The sequence below is a fragment of the Marmota monax genome, unplaced genomic scaffold, assembly GCF_021218885.2.
Source record: "Marmota monax isolate L192 unplaced genomic scaffold, Marmota_monax_Labrador192_F-V1.1 WCK01_AAM20220418_F8-fsc00015, whole genome shotgun sequence".
Classification (NCBI taxonomy): Eukaryota; Metazoa; Chordata; class Mammalia; order Rodentia; family Sciuridae; genus Marmota; species Marmota monax.
The window spans coordinates 19,123,628-19,139,782 of NW_026692194.1; positions in this window are offsets into that span (position 1 = coordinate 19,123,628).

Consider the following 16,155-nt stretch of genomic DNA (forward strand, 5'->3'; position numbering starts at 1 on the left):
GCATCCTGTATCCCCTTCCACCTGGGAAGAAAAAGGTTAACCCCTGAAGATAGCTTGAGAGTCTTCCGAACCTGGAGATGGCACCAGAGGAATCTACACTAATGAGCCTCACTAACCAGCTTTATCTGTCCTTTACTACCTTTCCCCTACTTGCCACCCCTAGAGTCTCAAAGTCCTTTTCTTTGGTCTTCTCTAAAATTTTACTGTTCTTTGTTGACATTGGTGTATAAGCTGGCGTTCAAAACTGCTTCTTTAAAATCGACATGTTACCTATGCATGTTAACTGTCTGCTCATGTTCTTTATTTTTTAAGAATATTTTTTAGTTGTTGATGGACCATTATAATATTTATTCATGCATATGTGGGGTGAAAATTGAACCTAGTGCCTCACGCGTGCTAGGCAAGTGCTCTACCACTGAGCCACAACCCCAGCCCATGTCTGCTCATTTTCTTATTAATCTGTCTCTTGTTATGGGGTTTGTTACAACTAAAAACTTAACAAATATTGGAAAGTTATTTTTCCTCTGCCACAGCTGCCGTAAGCCATAGGATCTTTTTTCTTCTTTTGTGGTGCTGGGTATCAAACCCAGGGCCTCAAGCATTCTAGGGAAGGTCTCTACTGCGGAACCACATCTCCAGCCCACGCCATGGGATCCTATTCCTGGGAGACTTTGGTTTGACTCACAACACCTTACCAGGTTGTTTTATCCTTGTTCAGAGAGAGTTGGACCAGATCATTGGTGCTTGATTCTGGCTGGATACTGGACACTGAAGTCACCTGGGGAGGGTTAAAAAAAGTGGGTTGTTCAATTTACAATAGCTAAACAGTGGAACCAACCTAGAAACCCTTCAGTAGATGAATGGATTAAAAAATGTGGCATATATACACAATGGAATATTACTCAGCGATAAAAGAGAATAAAATCATGGCATTTGCAGGTAAATGGATGGTGTTGGAGAAGATATTGCTAAGTGAAGTTAGCCAATCCCCCCAAAACAAATGGCGAATGTTTTATCTAAGGTGACTGACTCATAGTGGGGTAGGAGAGGGAGTATGGGAAGAATAGATGAACTCTAGATAGGGCAGAGGGATGGGAGGGGAATGGAGGGGGCAGGGGGTTAGCAATGATGGTGGAATGTGATGGACATCATTATCCAGAGTACATGTATGAAGACATGAATTGGTTCTATATGTGTAAATTGTGTTCTATATGTGTAATAAGAATTGTGATGCATTTCGCTGTCATGTATTTAAAAAATAAAAGCAATTTAAAAAATGAGCTGTGACCCTGCCTCCAGAAAGTCTGATATAATCGGTCTGGGAATGACAAGTCACAGTTAAGATCCCAATTAAGCCAGGCATGGTGGTACATGCCTGTAATCCCAGTGGCTCTAGAGGCAGAGACAGGAGGATTGCAAATTTGAGGCCAGCCTCAGCAATTGAGTGAGGTCCTAAGTGATTTAATGAGTCCCTATCTAAAAATTAAAAAGGGCTGGGGAATATAATTAAGTGGTAAAGCACCTTAGGGTTTAATTCCCAATACCGCCCCCGCCCAAAAAAATCTCCAATTAAATGGTTCTTGAGTTTGGTCCCCTCCAGTTCTCACAATCTGAGCTTTGATTAGTCAGATTAGTTATCATATTGCTCTGAGAAACTAGAGTATAATAATTATCTCCAGGAGCATAAGTTCAATCCTGGATTCTCAAGGGAAAAATAAAGAGTTTTCCTCCACCTTCTGGAAATATCCTGGCTCCTTTCTCTCCTTCCCATTAATGGCTCTTCAAGCATTGTAGATGAACCCATCCTTTGATTATTTCCATTTTACAGATAGAGAAACTGAGAATAGAAAAAGTTCTAAAGACAGCCAAGAGCCCAACTGCCAGCAGAATCTGTAGTAGGGCGCCCTGTGTTTTTAGCAATTCTGTTCAGTGAACATCTTCTGTGTAGGAGGAGTTTTTGAAAGGTGGGGGTGGGTGGAAAACGTGCAATCTTAAAAGCTCATCAGGAATGGAAGCAGGAAAAGCTAATGGAAGGCAGAGTGTGGTCGGATCCCTAGAGCAGAACCTCCAGATTCCTGCTCCTGCGGCAGAACCTCAGCCCCTCTCCTTCTAACCCACCAGCATAACTTCAGCTCTTTGGTTCTTGCAGGTTTCCCCCATGAAATTGCAAAAAACACCAGGAGATGGTCCTACCTCCCACAGTATTTTTCCAGAGGAGGCAGCAGAGAGGACAGCAGCAGAGATTAAGAGGCAGCCAGTGGAGAGAAAAGAGGGGGTACAGCTGGGGAGAAGGCAGTAAGAGGGGGGCAGCTGCACAGAGAGCCAAGCCTGTGGACCAGGCCTCTGCTGAGGGCCACCTCCAAAGAGAGAGGCACATATGAAGTTTAAAGAGCAAAGGAGTTTTTCAACAGCTCATTCATTCCTCCTGTAATTCAGTAGTGAAATACTGCTTGGGTGTACTTGAATCACCTTCAGAGGATTGTAAAACACCGCTGAAGAGATTAAAGTGATTTCCCTTGAGAATTTCCTGACTTAATGATAGCTCAATAAGGAATGGAAACACAAACACTGCCACAGAGGAGAAAATAATGATTTCCTCCTGCTCAGAGGTGGGCTTTGTAGAGGCGCAGCTGCAAGAAGTAGTCTCCAGGAGAATGGAAAAGTACATAGGCTTCCAGTCAAGGGCTCATTCCTGAGCCACCGGGTTCAGGGCTTCCTGCCTTGAACTCGCTGTGAAATGCAGACTCACTTTCAGCTGAAAAGAGCCCTTGGTTCTTTCTAAAACAATCTTGGCAGCTGGACATTGTGGTGCACGCCTGTAATCCCAGCAACTCCAGAGACTGAGGCAGGAGGATCACAAGTTCAAGGCCAGAGAAGTTCAAGGTCAGCCATAGCAACAGCAAGGCCCGAAGCAATTTAGGGAGACCCTGTCTCCAAATAAATAAATAAAAAGGGCTGGGGATGTGGCTCAGTGGTTAAGCCTCCCTGGGTTCAATCCCCCAGTACCAAAAAAAAAAAAAAATTAAAAATTAAAATGACCTTGAGAACAAAGGAACAAAAGCTCAATGACTGAATTTAATGGGGTTTTTTTGTTTTGTTTTTTGAAACAGGGTCTTACTAAGTTGCTTAAGTCCTTGCTAAATTGGTGAGGCTGGCTTTGAACTCGAAATTCTCCTGCCTCAGCCTCCTGAGCAGTTGGGATTACAGACATGTGCCACCCTGCCCTGCTAGGATTCTTTTTTCTCAATTTAAAACATTAAACTGAATTTCAAACTTTTAACCCCAATAGACCAAATAACCTCATACACACAGAGCTCAGAGGGTTTTCATACTCTATTATCTTACGAAAGTGTAAGACTGTGACTTCCTATTTCATAAAGGAAAGGGGAGTTTAATGAGAAATATTTCCCCTTTGGAAATGAAACACTCTTTGCTCATTGCAGAGTTCACCTTTCTGTCTTCTAAATAGCAGGAAAAACTTGCTGAAACCAAACCTGTAAGTGTCTTAACAACTTTTTTGTTGTTGTTATTCATACCATTTTGAGCTCTATTATTAAAACAATCTTTATTGGCAGATATGGTTCTACCTATAATGTTTTGAGGAGTTTAATTTTTTTTCTTTCCTTAACACAACACAATCAAGAGCATTACTTGCAGGTTAATGAGGAACATGGGGGTGTGTGGGGGTGAATATCATGTTCCTAACTGGATATTATGTTGATCCAAATGTGTATCTCACCACAGGGACCCAGCCACATCAATGTTTATAGCAGCTCAATTCATAATAGCCAAGCTATGGAACCCAAATAGGTGCCCTTCAACAGATGAACGGACGAAGAACACATGGCGTATATACACAATGGAATATTACTCAGCCATAAAAATGAATGAAATTATGGCATTTGTCAGTAAATGAATGGGACTGGAGAATATCATGCTAAGTGATATAAGCCAATCCCAAAAAATCAAAGGCCAAATCTTCTGATATGTGAATGCTAACCCACTACAAGGGAAGGTGGGGAGGGAAGTATAGAAGTTCCTTGAATTAGACAAAGGAGAATGCAAGGAAGAGAGGGGGAATGGGAATACAAAAGACAGTAGAATGTTAACTTTCCTACCCTTATAGATGAACTCATGACCAGTGTAACTCCACAACATGTACAGCCACAAGAATGGGATCCTAATTAGAATAAGATACTCTGTGTACATGTAATATGTCAAAATACACTCTACTGTCATGTATATCTAAAAAGAACAAATAAAAAAATTAAAGAAAATGTAAAAAAAATCATCAAATGTGTATCACAAATTCCTGGATTATTCCCCATATTTTCAACACAACCAGGTTTTTACAGAGGTTTGGGATCTGAGGGACACAAAGCCCCCCAGTGACCCTGCTGTCATTTCTGTAGTTCCACTGAATCATCCTCTTTGCATTAGGACATTGTATCTCAAAACTCACAGAACAGTATATTAAGGACATATGAAGGCACCTTTAGGTCGTTTGGAGAGCTATGATGGCAAAAATCATTAAAATATTGAGGGGAAAAAGTCTGTGTCGTTGAGGTAAACACCCGCCCCCTTGCTATCCCATTCCAGTGGGATGAGGATCAGTACCTTCTGGGTTGTTCCTGGTAGACTGGGGACATTGATCCTTGACTCCTGCTCCTAGGGGAGAAGGAGTTCAGTGTGGAGGAGTCCCTGATGAAAACAGACAGATCAAGTCCCCGTCCTTGGGGATATTCCAGGCTCATGGAGCAAGAATGGAACCCAGTGCAACAGGACAGGAGCAGGCCTTTGTCATTGGGGCTCTCAAGTCATAATAGTACCTCGATATTTAGCTTTGATGGCCTGGGACACAGCAGCGATCTTTCACTACCAGCCAAATTCTATAGCTCACGAAGCAGATTTTTTGTAGGTTTTTTTTTTTTTTTTGTAGATTTTCTACAAATCTAGAGGCAATAACTAGGTGAAACAGCAAGAAATAGCTGTATATAGATCTTCTGGCCAGGCCGTTGTTATTGTGATAAGCTGGTTATTATGTGACTTAAATCCTCAGAAAGCTTCTCAAAAGAAAAAAAAAACCCATCAGGAACTGTGGATTCAGCAGGAGTGGGGAGAGAAGAAAGACTGAGACAGGTAATGATAATTCAAATAACAGTGAACACTTACCAAGGGCTTACAAGTACCAAGTACAATTTTTTTTTGTTTTGTTTTCACAGTGTTGGAGATTATTGAACCAAGACTTGGTTCAAGCCAGGCAAGTGTTCTACCACTGAGCTACACCCCCAGCCCCTGTTCAAAATCCTATGAAATAGGTATAATCTCCATTCATCAGAACAGAAAATTGAGGCATAAGGCTGTTGAGTCAATTTTCCAAGTTCTAGTTAGAATTGGAGCTAGGACTTGAGTCCACGCTGTTCCAGAGTCCTGCATTACTGTCTCCCTACTTTAGAACTACCTCCTGATACAGCATGAGCATTGGGTGGATTCTGATTGGCAACCTTGCCAGCACACAGTCCCTCAGAGAAAAAGGGAGTCTGTGAGCTGATTCTAATACTGCCCCCCCCCCATGCCTTGGGCTGAAATACATTTGTGTGTTCTTTTCCCTGTAATGTAAAATAAGCTTGGAAAGGCAAAAGAACAAAAATAGACCAAATAAGTCTAAAGAAGAACAATTTTAGAGAACTTACATTATCTGACTTTCAAATTTTCTATAAAGCTATAGTAGTCAAGAGATCGTGGTACTGAAGAAAGAAGAGACATTTATTTATAGATCAATGGTATATGCCTGAGGCTGAGGCAGGAGGATCTAAAGTTCCAGGTCATTCTGGGTGACTTAGCGAGACTGGGTCTCAAAATAAAAAGGGTTGGAGATATAACTCAGTGGTAGGGTGCCCTGGGTTCAGTCTCCTACTGTAGTAAGAGAGAGAAGGAGGAGTGTGTGTGTGTGTGTGTGTGTGTGTGTGTGTGTGTGTGTGTGTAGAGAGAGAGAGAGAGAGAGAGAGAATAGAATACACAAGCCATAAAAAGAATCACATATATAAGGTCAATTGATTTTTTTTTTATTCTGGAGATTGAACCCAGGGTGTTTAGACACTGAACTACATTCCCAGATCTTTTTAAATTTTTTATTTTAAATCAGGGTCTCACTCAGTTGCTTAGGGCCTCACTAAATTACTGAGGCTGGCTTTGAACGTGATCCTCCTGTCTCAGCCTCCTGAGACACTGGGATACAAGCATATGCTGCTGCACCCAGTTAGGTCAATTGATTTTTGACAAAGACTCAAACATACTTCAATGGAAAAAAAATATAAGGTTTCAAGGAATGATGTCAGAACAATTAGATACTCATATGCAAAAAAAGGAACCTCAATCCACACTTCATACCCTGTAAAATAACATAAAATAGTTCATAGAAATAGATGTAAAACCTTAAACTCTAAAATTTCTAGAGGAAAACATTTGTAAACTTGGAGTAAACTGAGATGTCTTACATGTGACATCAATAACACAACATGTAGAAGAAAAAATTTAATAATGTGGGTCAAAATTAAGAAAACTTGCTGACTGCTGTGGAAAATGCCTTTAATCCCAGTCACTCTGGAGGCTGAGGCAGGAGGATTGCAAGTTCAAAGCCAGCCTCAGCAATTTAGTGAGACCCTAGGCAATTTAGTGAGACCCTGTTTTTAAATAAATCAATCAATAAATAAATAAATAAATAAATAAATAAATAGGGCTGGGGATGTGACTCAGAACCATTCCTGGGTTCAATCCCTGGTACCAAAAAATTTTTAAAAAGATCGTCTGGGGCTGAGAGTGTAGATCAGTGGTAAAATAACTACCTGTCCTGTGTTCCATTCCCAACACTACAAAAAGAAAAAAAAATTAAGAACTCTTCAAGGGCTGGGGATGTGGCTCAAGCGGTAGCGCACTCGCCTGGCATGTGTGCGGCCCGGGTTCGATCCTCAGCACCACATACAAACAAAGATATTGTGTCTGACGAGAACTAAAAAAGAAATAATAAAAAAAAAAAGAACTCTTCAAAATTAAGAATTCTGTGCTTTAAAAGATAGCATTAGCCAGGCAGTGTGGCACATTTCTCTAATCCCAGCAATTTGGGAGGCTGAAGCAGGAACATCACACATTCAAAGTCAGCCTTGTCAACTTTAGACCCTGTCTCTAAGTAAAAACCTTGAAAGAGGGGGCTGGGGTTGTAGCTCAGTGGTAGAGTGCTTGCCTAGCATATGTGAGGCACTGGATTTGATTCTCAGTACCACATATAAATAAATAAATAAAACAAACTTTTACAAAAATCTAAAAGAAAAAAACATTAAAAAAAGGGCTGGGGGCTGGAGATATAGCTCAGTTGGTAGAGTGCTTGCCTTGCATGCACAAGGCCCTGGGTTCAATCCCTAGCACCACCCCCTCCAAAAAAGGGGGGGCTGGGAATGTGGCTCAGTGGTTAAGCACCCCTGGGTTCAATCTTTGTGCACCTCCCACCCACCCTCCAAAAGAGACAGTGTTAAAAGAATGAAAAGACAGGTCACAAACTGGGTGAGAACTTTTACAAAACATATATCTAATGAAGGACTTGACTCCAGAACTCCCCAAACTTAAATCATAAACAAAGTGAACCCAACTTAAAATATGGCTTCTGTATTTGAATAGATACTTCCCCAAAGACAATATGGGCATGGGAAATAAGCACATGCAAAAATGTTCAACATAATTAGTTATTAGGGAAATGCAAATTAAAACCACAGAGAGATACCACTACATATCTATTAGAAGTAGGCTTAAGACAGGGGCTGGGGGTGTAGCTCAGTGGTAGAGTGCTTGCCTGGCATGCATGAGGCTCTGGGTTCCATCCCCAGCACCACAGGGAGAAAAAAAAATAGAATTAGACTTAAAACAAAACAACAAACCCAAGTTCTGGCGAGAACACCAAGCAACTGGAATGCTCATACATTGCTAGTAGGAATGCAAAAACATACAGCCTCTTTGGAAGACAGTTTGGCAGTTTCACATCAAATTAAACATTTACCATGCAGCCCAGAAATCCCACTCCTGGGTCTTTACCCAAGAGAAATGAAAATCTATGTTTATAGCAGTTTTATTCATAATTGCCCAAAACTGGTAACAACCCAGATGTCCCTCAACTAGAGCATAAATAATATGTGGTACATTCAGACAGCAAAGTGTTATTCAGCAATAAAAAGGAAGGTAACAGTGGTGGGCAGAACAACATGAACGAATCTCGGTTTTCTTATGCTAAGTGAAAGAAGCGAATCTCAAGGCTATATACTCTGTATTCCCATTTATATGATATTTGGGAGAAAGTAAAACTACAAGGACAGAAAACGGATCACTGGTTGCCATAAATGGGGCTGGGGGAAAGGAAGGCCACAGAGAGACACAGGGAACTTTTTGTGGCTGGTAGAATCATTCTATATTTTGACTGCAGTTGGATAACTGTTATCAAAACTCACAATACCATACACTAAATAGGGTAAACTTTGCAATATGTAAATTGTAACTTAGTTTTTATTTTATTATATTCGTTTTTGCACTTAACCACTGAGCTACATCCCTAACTCTTTTTATGTTTTATTTTGAGACAGGGTCTAGCTAAGTTGCCAAGGCTGGCATTGAACTTGTTATCCTCCTGCCTCAGCATCCCGAGTCGCTGGGATTACAGTTGTGTGCCACCATGCCTGGCTCAATAAGGGATCTTTTCAGAGCATGTCTAGTGTACTTCAGAAACTCCTTTAACTAAGGGCTGGGGTTGTGGTTCGGTGGTAGAGTGCTTGCTTAGCACGTGTGAAGCACTGGATTTGATTCTCAGCATTGCATATAAATAAATAAAATAAAGGTCCATTGACAACTAATAATTATTAAACCAAAAAAAAAATAATAATAATAAAGAAAGAAAAATAAAAGAAACTCCTTTAACTAGACACTTTCAGGCCAGAGAAACCTGCTCTGCTGCCTGCTGGCTGTTAGCTTGGAATCTGAAAGTTGCTGGAATCTCCCAAGGCTCTGGTCTATGTGGGAAAAGTACACAGGGCAACAGAAAGCAAGCAGGAGTGCAGGTCAGCGAGAGAAGCTAGGCCAGTCGACCCAAGTCCAGGAGCTGTCAGTCATGATCACTTTGTACCTCACCCCACCCAGGAACAGACGTGATCTAGGGTGATGTAGCCAAACAAACGACCCCTTCCTACAGTCCACTGTGACTCCTGTGGAGAAGTCACATGAACTGAACAAGGCCAACCAGGATCTTCCCGAAGAGCTAGATAGATACTGGGGAGAGAGAATTTCTCTTTTCACTGAGGTTGCTAAATTGGGGGTATTTAGGACCAAGGCTACTGGTGGTCATCCTGCCTGAGAGGAATGCTGGAGAGGGTCATCCACAGAGCCGAGAGCTGGGAGGAAGCCAACCCCCTTATATGGTCCTTGCTTAGCATTTGGACAGCCATCTTAAGTGACAGCCGCCATTTTAAGGAAAAAGTTTCGCTTTCCCACCCAAGCGCCTTTCTGAGAAAGACTCACCACTCCCTCCTACCAACCCAACCTTTGACCACCTGCATTAGGACCTGCTTGGCTCTGATTCCTGAGCTGCCCCATGAAAGTCCCAGAACTCAAGCCTGTGTTGCCACTCTCTCCTATAGAGAGATGGCCTTTATTTTGAGCTCTGACAAACTCTGGTGTGCATCTCTGCCTGGTCTCCATCTTTCATTTCTTGTTCACCCATCTCTCGTTCCTCATTGTTCCTTCAATCCCTGGTGCCAAAACAAATAATAATAACAAAAACCAATTTGATGAGTGAATAAAATCAAGGGATTTCATGAGAAATAGCTGGAGGGAACCTTGGCAGTCCACCTCAGAGGATGATCCCTTTGATAATTTGCCAAAATGTTGCCAAAAGCTCAGTCCTTGTCTCTGATGTCAATCCAATAACAAGGACCCAGTTTTGAGAAAAAGGAAAAAAATAAGTTTTATTGCTTTGCTAGCAAAGGAGAAACACAGGGGACTCCTGTCCCAAAAGCTGTGATTCTGCCCATCAGCAGAAATAGGGCTTTTAAAGAGAGATTCAAAGGCTCCATTCCATGTTTCCTCTGTTGGAGTTGTAATTTATTTGTTAATTTGGGAGATGGTCATTTCTGAAATCTTCTGGTTCCATTCTCAAAGTCTGGATTACTTCCTTCCTAATGTGGATGTGTACTCAGGGACAGATAACTCTGCCTAGGATGGGGAATAAAGGTAATTCTGTTTCCCCTGAGATTAGGGAGAGGAAGAGATTAGGAAGGATCAGGCAGAGAGGAAGAGAAATATGTCCATTTTAAAGATCAGTAGCTGTGGCAGAGCAGCAAGGGTTATATACAAAGCATAAAGTGGACCACTGCTACAAAAACTAGACTTGAATCTCCCATTTCCACTTTTAAATGGGAAAGGCTGAAAAGACTGCTCCCTAGCCACCCCACCCATAAGGAGCAGTCTTTGACTCTCAGTGACACTTCAACTCTACTAAATTATTCAGGTGTTTTCTTAATTGCCAAAGACTTAAAACTGCTTGGCTGTCTTTTGGGAACCTTCCCAATCCTGCAATCAGTACTGTGGAAATTGGTGTCAATATTTACAATATGACTCAGTAGTTTTTGAAGCTGCAGTACCCTTCAAGTTAAAAAAAAAAAAAAAAAAAGCAGAGCAAGATGTCTCTTTGACCAGCTCCTTGACCTTGACAAAGTCTGACTTATTGATAATGAAAAACCAGCCTCTACCTCAGAGCAAAGCCTGTCCAAGGAAGGGACATCACCTTTGTCCTTGGAAAAACTCACAGAGCACTCCTAGACACATTCCCACCCTGCTAAGTTGTTTACCTACAAATAACAGGAAAGATCTGCTGCACCAGGTGTCCCTGACTCAGTCAGGCTAGGTGGGGATCCATAGCAACCCCCTAGCAGCCACCAATCAGCATGAGACAGGGAAATACCTGGGATGCCAGATGACCCTCCCAGTAGTTTATGGTGGTTGATAACATGTTGGGAAACCATGTAGTTCAGCACGTACACCCCTTTTGGCTTAAACCAATCAGTTCAAATGAATATCCCTTTTGTACTGACCAATCACCCCTACCTAACTTGTTCCCACCAGTGAATGTGCTAATCATGTTTTAGAGTTGTTATTTGATTTTCCCGCGGTGTGTGATGATTTGCTAAGAGATGCTATGATGTATGTGAAGTCCCTGCCTTCTCCAAAGAATGTATAAAACTGCTGCAAACCCTGGGCTCGGGGCCTCTCAGCATCACCAGTTGCTGTGTGTGCGTGTGGAGGACCAAGCTAGCTCGCAATAAACACCTCTTTGCTGTTTACATCGATCTTGGTCTCTGGTGGTCTTTTGGGGGTCCTGAATTCAAGCATAACAATAAGAGGATCCCTGGGATCTGGGAGCTGCTCCAGGATTTTCAAACTCCAGTCTCTCTGCCTGGAAACAAGACTCTGCCCAAGTCCCACCTCCAAAGAATCCCTCTTTCTATAAACCCTCCTGAAAAGATACCACACCAAGCTGGGCACAGTGGTGCACACCTATAATCCCAGCTGCTCTGGAGGCTGAGGCAGGAGGATCGTGAATTCAAAGCTAGCCTCAGCAACTTAGAGAGGCCCTAACCAACTTAGCAAGACCCTCTCTCTAAATAAAATATTTTAAAAAGGGCTGGGAATGTGGCTCAGTGGTTAAGTGTCCCTGGGTTCAATTCCTAGCACCCCTCCCCGACACACACAAAAAATCAATGCCATTCTCCAAAACCAGGAGAACTCAGTCCTGCTGATTGTATTCTTGTAAAGCTTCTGAAATCAGTCCTCTTCTCATCAGCCCTTCTGCCCTTACCATAGTTCACACCCCATAAACTACTTCCTCCAGCAACAGGAATGCCCTCCTAACACCAGTTCTTTTTCTGATCCAATTGTGACAGGGGTCCACTTCATGCTTTGAATACAACCACTGCTGCTCTGTGACTCATTTTTTTTTTTAATTCTTTTTAGACATCAATGGACCTTTATTTTATTTATTTGTACTTGGTGCTGAGAATTGAATCTAGTGCCTCACAAATGCTAGGCCCATGCTCTACCACTGAGCCACAACCCCAGCACCCCGCTACTCGTTTTTTTAAAAGGATGCATTTCTCTTCCTCTCTCCCTGCTCCTCCCTAATCTCTCCCCCTCCCTAATCTCAGAGGAAACAGGGTTACCTTTCTTCCCCATCCTGGGCTGAGTTATCTGTCCTTAAGCACCCATCCACCACAGGAACAAAGCAATTCAGACTTGGGTATGGCACCAGAAGATCTCAGAAATGACTGTCTCCTAAATTAACAAGTGAAATACAGAGAACACATGGAGTGTAGCCCCCTGTTCCCCATGATGGGAGAGTCACAGCCCCTGGGACAGGAGGCCCCTGTGCTTTCCCTTTGTTAGCCAAGCAATAAACATTTTTCCCTTTTCTCAAAACTGTGTCCTCGTTATTGAATTGACATCGGGGTCAAAGACAAAGCTTTTGGTAACAAGACTGTGAAATGCAAGTTCTCTACTCATTAAACAATAGATCTCCGTTCATTTTCCACCTAGCCACAGGCATTCCTGATTCTATTTTCTGTCACTGATTTTGACTACTCTGAGTACCTTATATAAGTGGAATAACACAGTCCTTGCCTTTTTTGTGACTGTCTTGTTTCCCTTAGCATGTCCTCCAGGTTTTTCCATGATGTCCCATGTGGCAAGATTTCTTTTTTAAGACCAAATAATATTCTTTTGTGAGTATATACCACATTTTCTTTACCCATTCATCCATCAATGGACATTCCGTTTGCTTCTATATCTTGGCTAAATTTAAATTTTAGTTAAATTAAAATCTAAAAAAAGTTTGTTTTCTCGGTTGTACTGTCCACATAGCCAGAGGATACACAATGGATCACATGGAAATAGAACATTCCCATGGACACAAGGAGTTTATTGCACAATACTCCTCTAAGAAAACCCAAGGGTTTGTGATCTTTGTACACATTGTGTTTTACTCGGCAGGGTCTCTGCTCCTGGCTTTTTTCACCTGAGTAATTCCAGGTCCCCCAGAGTGGGGTAAATGCTGAGTTTTTGTATTCTAATAGCTTCTTGTGTTAACTAACCTCTATCTGACCAGTTAGCATTTTCTGACATGTTCATTTCCTCCACGAACCTGTGAATTCTTATAGGGTAGGGCCTTTATTTTATTCATTGTCTTCAACATCTCCAAGTCCCCAATGCCTAGCACAAAACAGATGTCTTTTTTTTTTTTTTGGTACTGGGAATTGATCTCAGAGGCACTCGACCACTGAGCCACACCCCCAGTCCTATTTTGTATTTTATTTAGAGACAGGGTCTCACTGAGTGGCTTAGTGCCATGCTTTTGCTGAGGCTGGCTTTGAACTCGTGATCCTCCTTCCTCAGCCTCTTGAGCCACTGGGTTTACTGGCATGTGCTGCCATGCCCGGCCCCAAACAGGTGTCTGTTACTGCTGGTTGAATACATCTGAATGGAACTTGAAGCCCTGCATGACCACAGAACAGCATTTGGCTGTGTAACAAGCAAGATTGTTGATAAAGAGAAGCAACCTCAAACTAATTAAGAGAAAAGGAGACTTTACGGTTCAGTAATGGAGAAGGGCAGGGTTAGTTCTGGCTTTGTGCACAAAGGGATTGGAAGCTCACTGCATGTTTTCAGGGCTGAAAGGAAAGTGAGGAACAAGAGACAGGTAAGCAAGAAATGAAAGATGGAGACCAGGCAGAGATGCACACCAGAGTTTATTTTTCAGAGCTGACAAATAAAGGCCATCTCTCTATAGGAGAGAGAGGCAACACAGGCTTGAGTTCTGGGACTTTCATGGGGCAGGCTCAGGAATCAGAGCCAGGCAGGTCCTAATGCGGGTGGTTAGGGGTTGGGTTGGTATGAGGGAGTGGTGAGCCTTTCTTAGAAAGGCCCTTGGGCAGGAAAGTGAAACTTTTTCCTTAAAATGGCAGCTGTCACTTAAGATGGCCATCCAGATGCTAAGCAAGGACTTTATAGGGATTGAGCTACATTCCAGGCCTTTTTAGTGTTTATTTTGAGACAGTTTTGCTAAATTGCTTAGGATCTAGATAAATTGCTGAGGCAGACCTTGAACTTGGTATCCTCTTGCCTCAGCCTCCAGAGTTGCTGGGATTACAGGTGTGTGCCACAATGCCAGTTTCCACTCATTAAATTATTTACTGAACACCTACTGTGTGCCAGACCCTATGATAGAAGCAGGAACAATTAGGACAAAGTCATAGAGCAGGCATTAAAGGAACTCTGAGTTTGCAGATGACTATAATATAGTGAATAGCATTCATTGCAACCCACAATATGTCAAGGAACTTGGTTGGTGATGAACCCAGCCTAATTTCATCTTAAGATTAGGAGCCATCTCGTCACAAATTCATGAAAAGTGAATTTCTGTTTTACTAAAAATTACTACGATTCCTAAATTTGTTTGGAATTCCTGCCAATGCTTTGAACTCACTCATGCCTGACTTTCCCTGACCAGATAACAACCCTCTCTAAAACCTTAGTGGCACCTCATAAATCCTGGCTCCCCCTGACCAGATAACAACCCTCTCTGAAACCTCAGTGGAGCCTCATAAATTCTGATGTTGGAATCTGAATTTATTCCCTACCTTGAAATGTTAAGCCATGTAGATTATTAGCCTACTATCTGCCTTTGAATTATGCTTATCAAAATCCTGTTAGTTGTAGGTTCTTAAGACACCCCAGTTTGCGACTTTTTGTGCTATAAAACCTTTTTCCTGGAGAGCTGGGGGGCTGGTCTCTAGCCGGGGGTTGGGAGAAATAGCTGCTGATCAGCTTTCTTTGTGTAAACAATATAAGCTTGCTTTAATTTGATTTAAAACTGGAGCCGGTGGTCTTTTCTTTGCATCGTGGTTCAACAGTTGGGTGCCTTTTCTGTGGTTAATCTTTCTAAAATTTCTGTAAGGTAGTGAGATAGGGATGTATTTATTTATTTTTTTTTAATATTTATTATTTATTTTTTTATTTTTGGCGGACGTAACATCTTTGTTTGTATGTGGTGCTGAGGATCGAACCTGGGCCGCACGCATGCCAGGCGAGCGCGCTACTGCTTGAGCCACATCCCCAGCCCCGAGATAGGGATTTAGAATAAAGAGAGAAATACTGAATGTTAAAGGAAACACAAGCCATTGAGATGTAGAAAGCACAGTTGTCAATCTTGAGCAACAGGCCCTTGGCCTATGCCCTCGTAAAATGGCTTGACATTGTGCCAGGATCCACCTCCAGTCTGGCCCCTGATACAGCCCTTCTATAAATATTGGAACCCTAGCCCAAGTCAGGGCTGCTTCTTACTCTCTAGATGGCCCGCATTCTCCCTTAAATGTGTGTCTACTTCCTAAGTAAACCTTGGGTCTATGCCTTTGCCAGGCTTGTATTGATTTTCTTTTTTGTCATGTATGCCAAGAAGCCTTCTGTTTCTGACCTAGGACCCTTCTCTGGAGATATTTCTTCTGGGACAGTAACCAGCCCAGGGAGCAAGATTACTATCTGCAAGTCAGAACTTAGGCTGCTACTTCTAGTACCCAGTCCAGGAACCATAGTAACTACTGTAACAACTGGCCCAAAGCAACCAGGATTTGATTAATAACTGACAGCTTCCTTAATTTTTGTCCCTGTTTTGTACTTAGAATCAATAATTTAAAAAAAAAGCCAAATATGCTCCCCTAATCAATCCCTTTGGATCCTCTGGTTCCACAGACCAAAGTGTCACAATTGAAAGCAGGGAGCTGAAACTCCAAACCTCAGTTCTTGTGTTCCAATGAAAGAAAAATTTAAAGTCAAGCACCAAAAGTCATGCAAGAGAACTTTATTGTAATTGAAAGTGAGGTCAAAGTGAAGTATAAGCAAAGTGAGACTCGAGCAAGGAACATTCTCGAAAGAGAGAGTGGGCCATCTCTGAGCCGAGAATGGCAAAGGAGACGATGCTGTCTCCAAGTTTATTACTGTTTGCTGTTTACTAGGAGAGCTGGGGACCACCTTCTGTACTCTTTGCCAATCAGGTGTTCAACTCCTCCTTCATGTTGG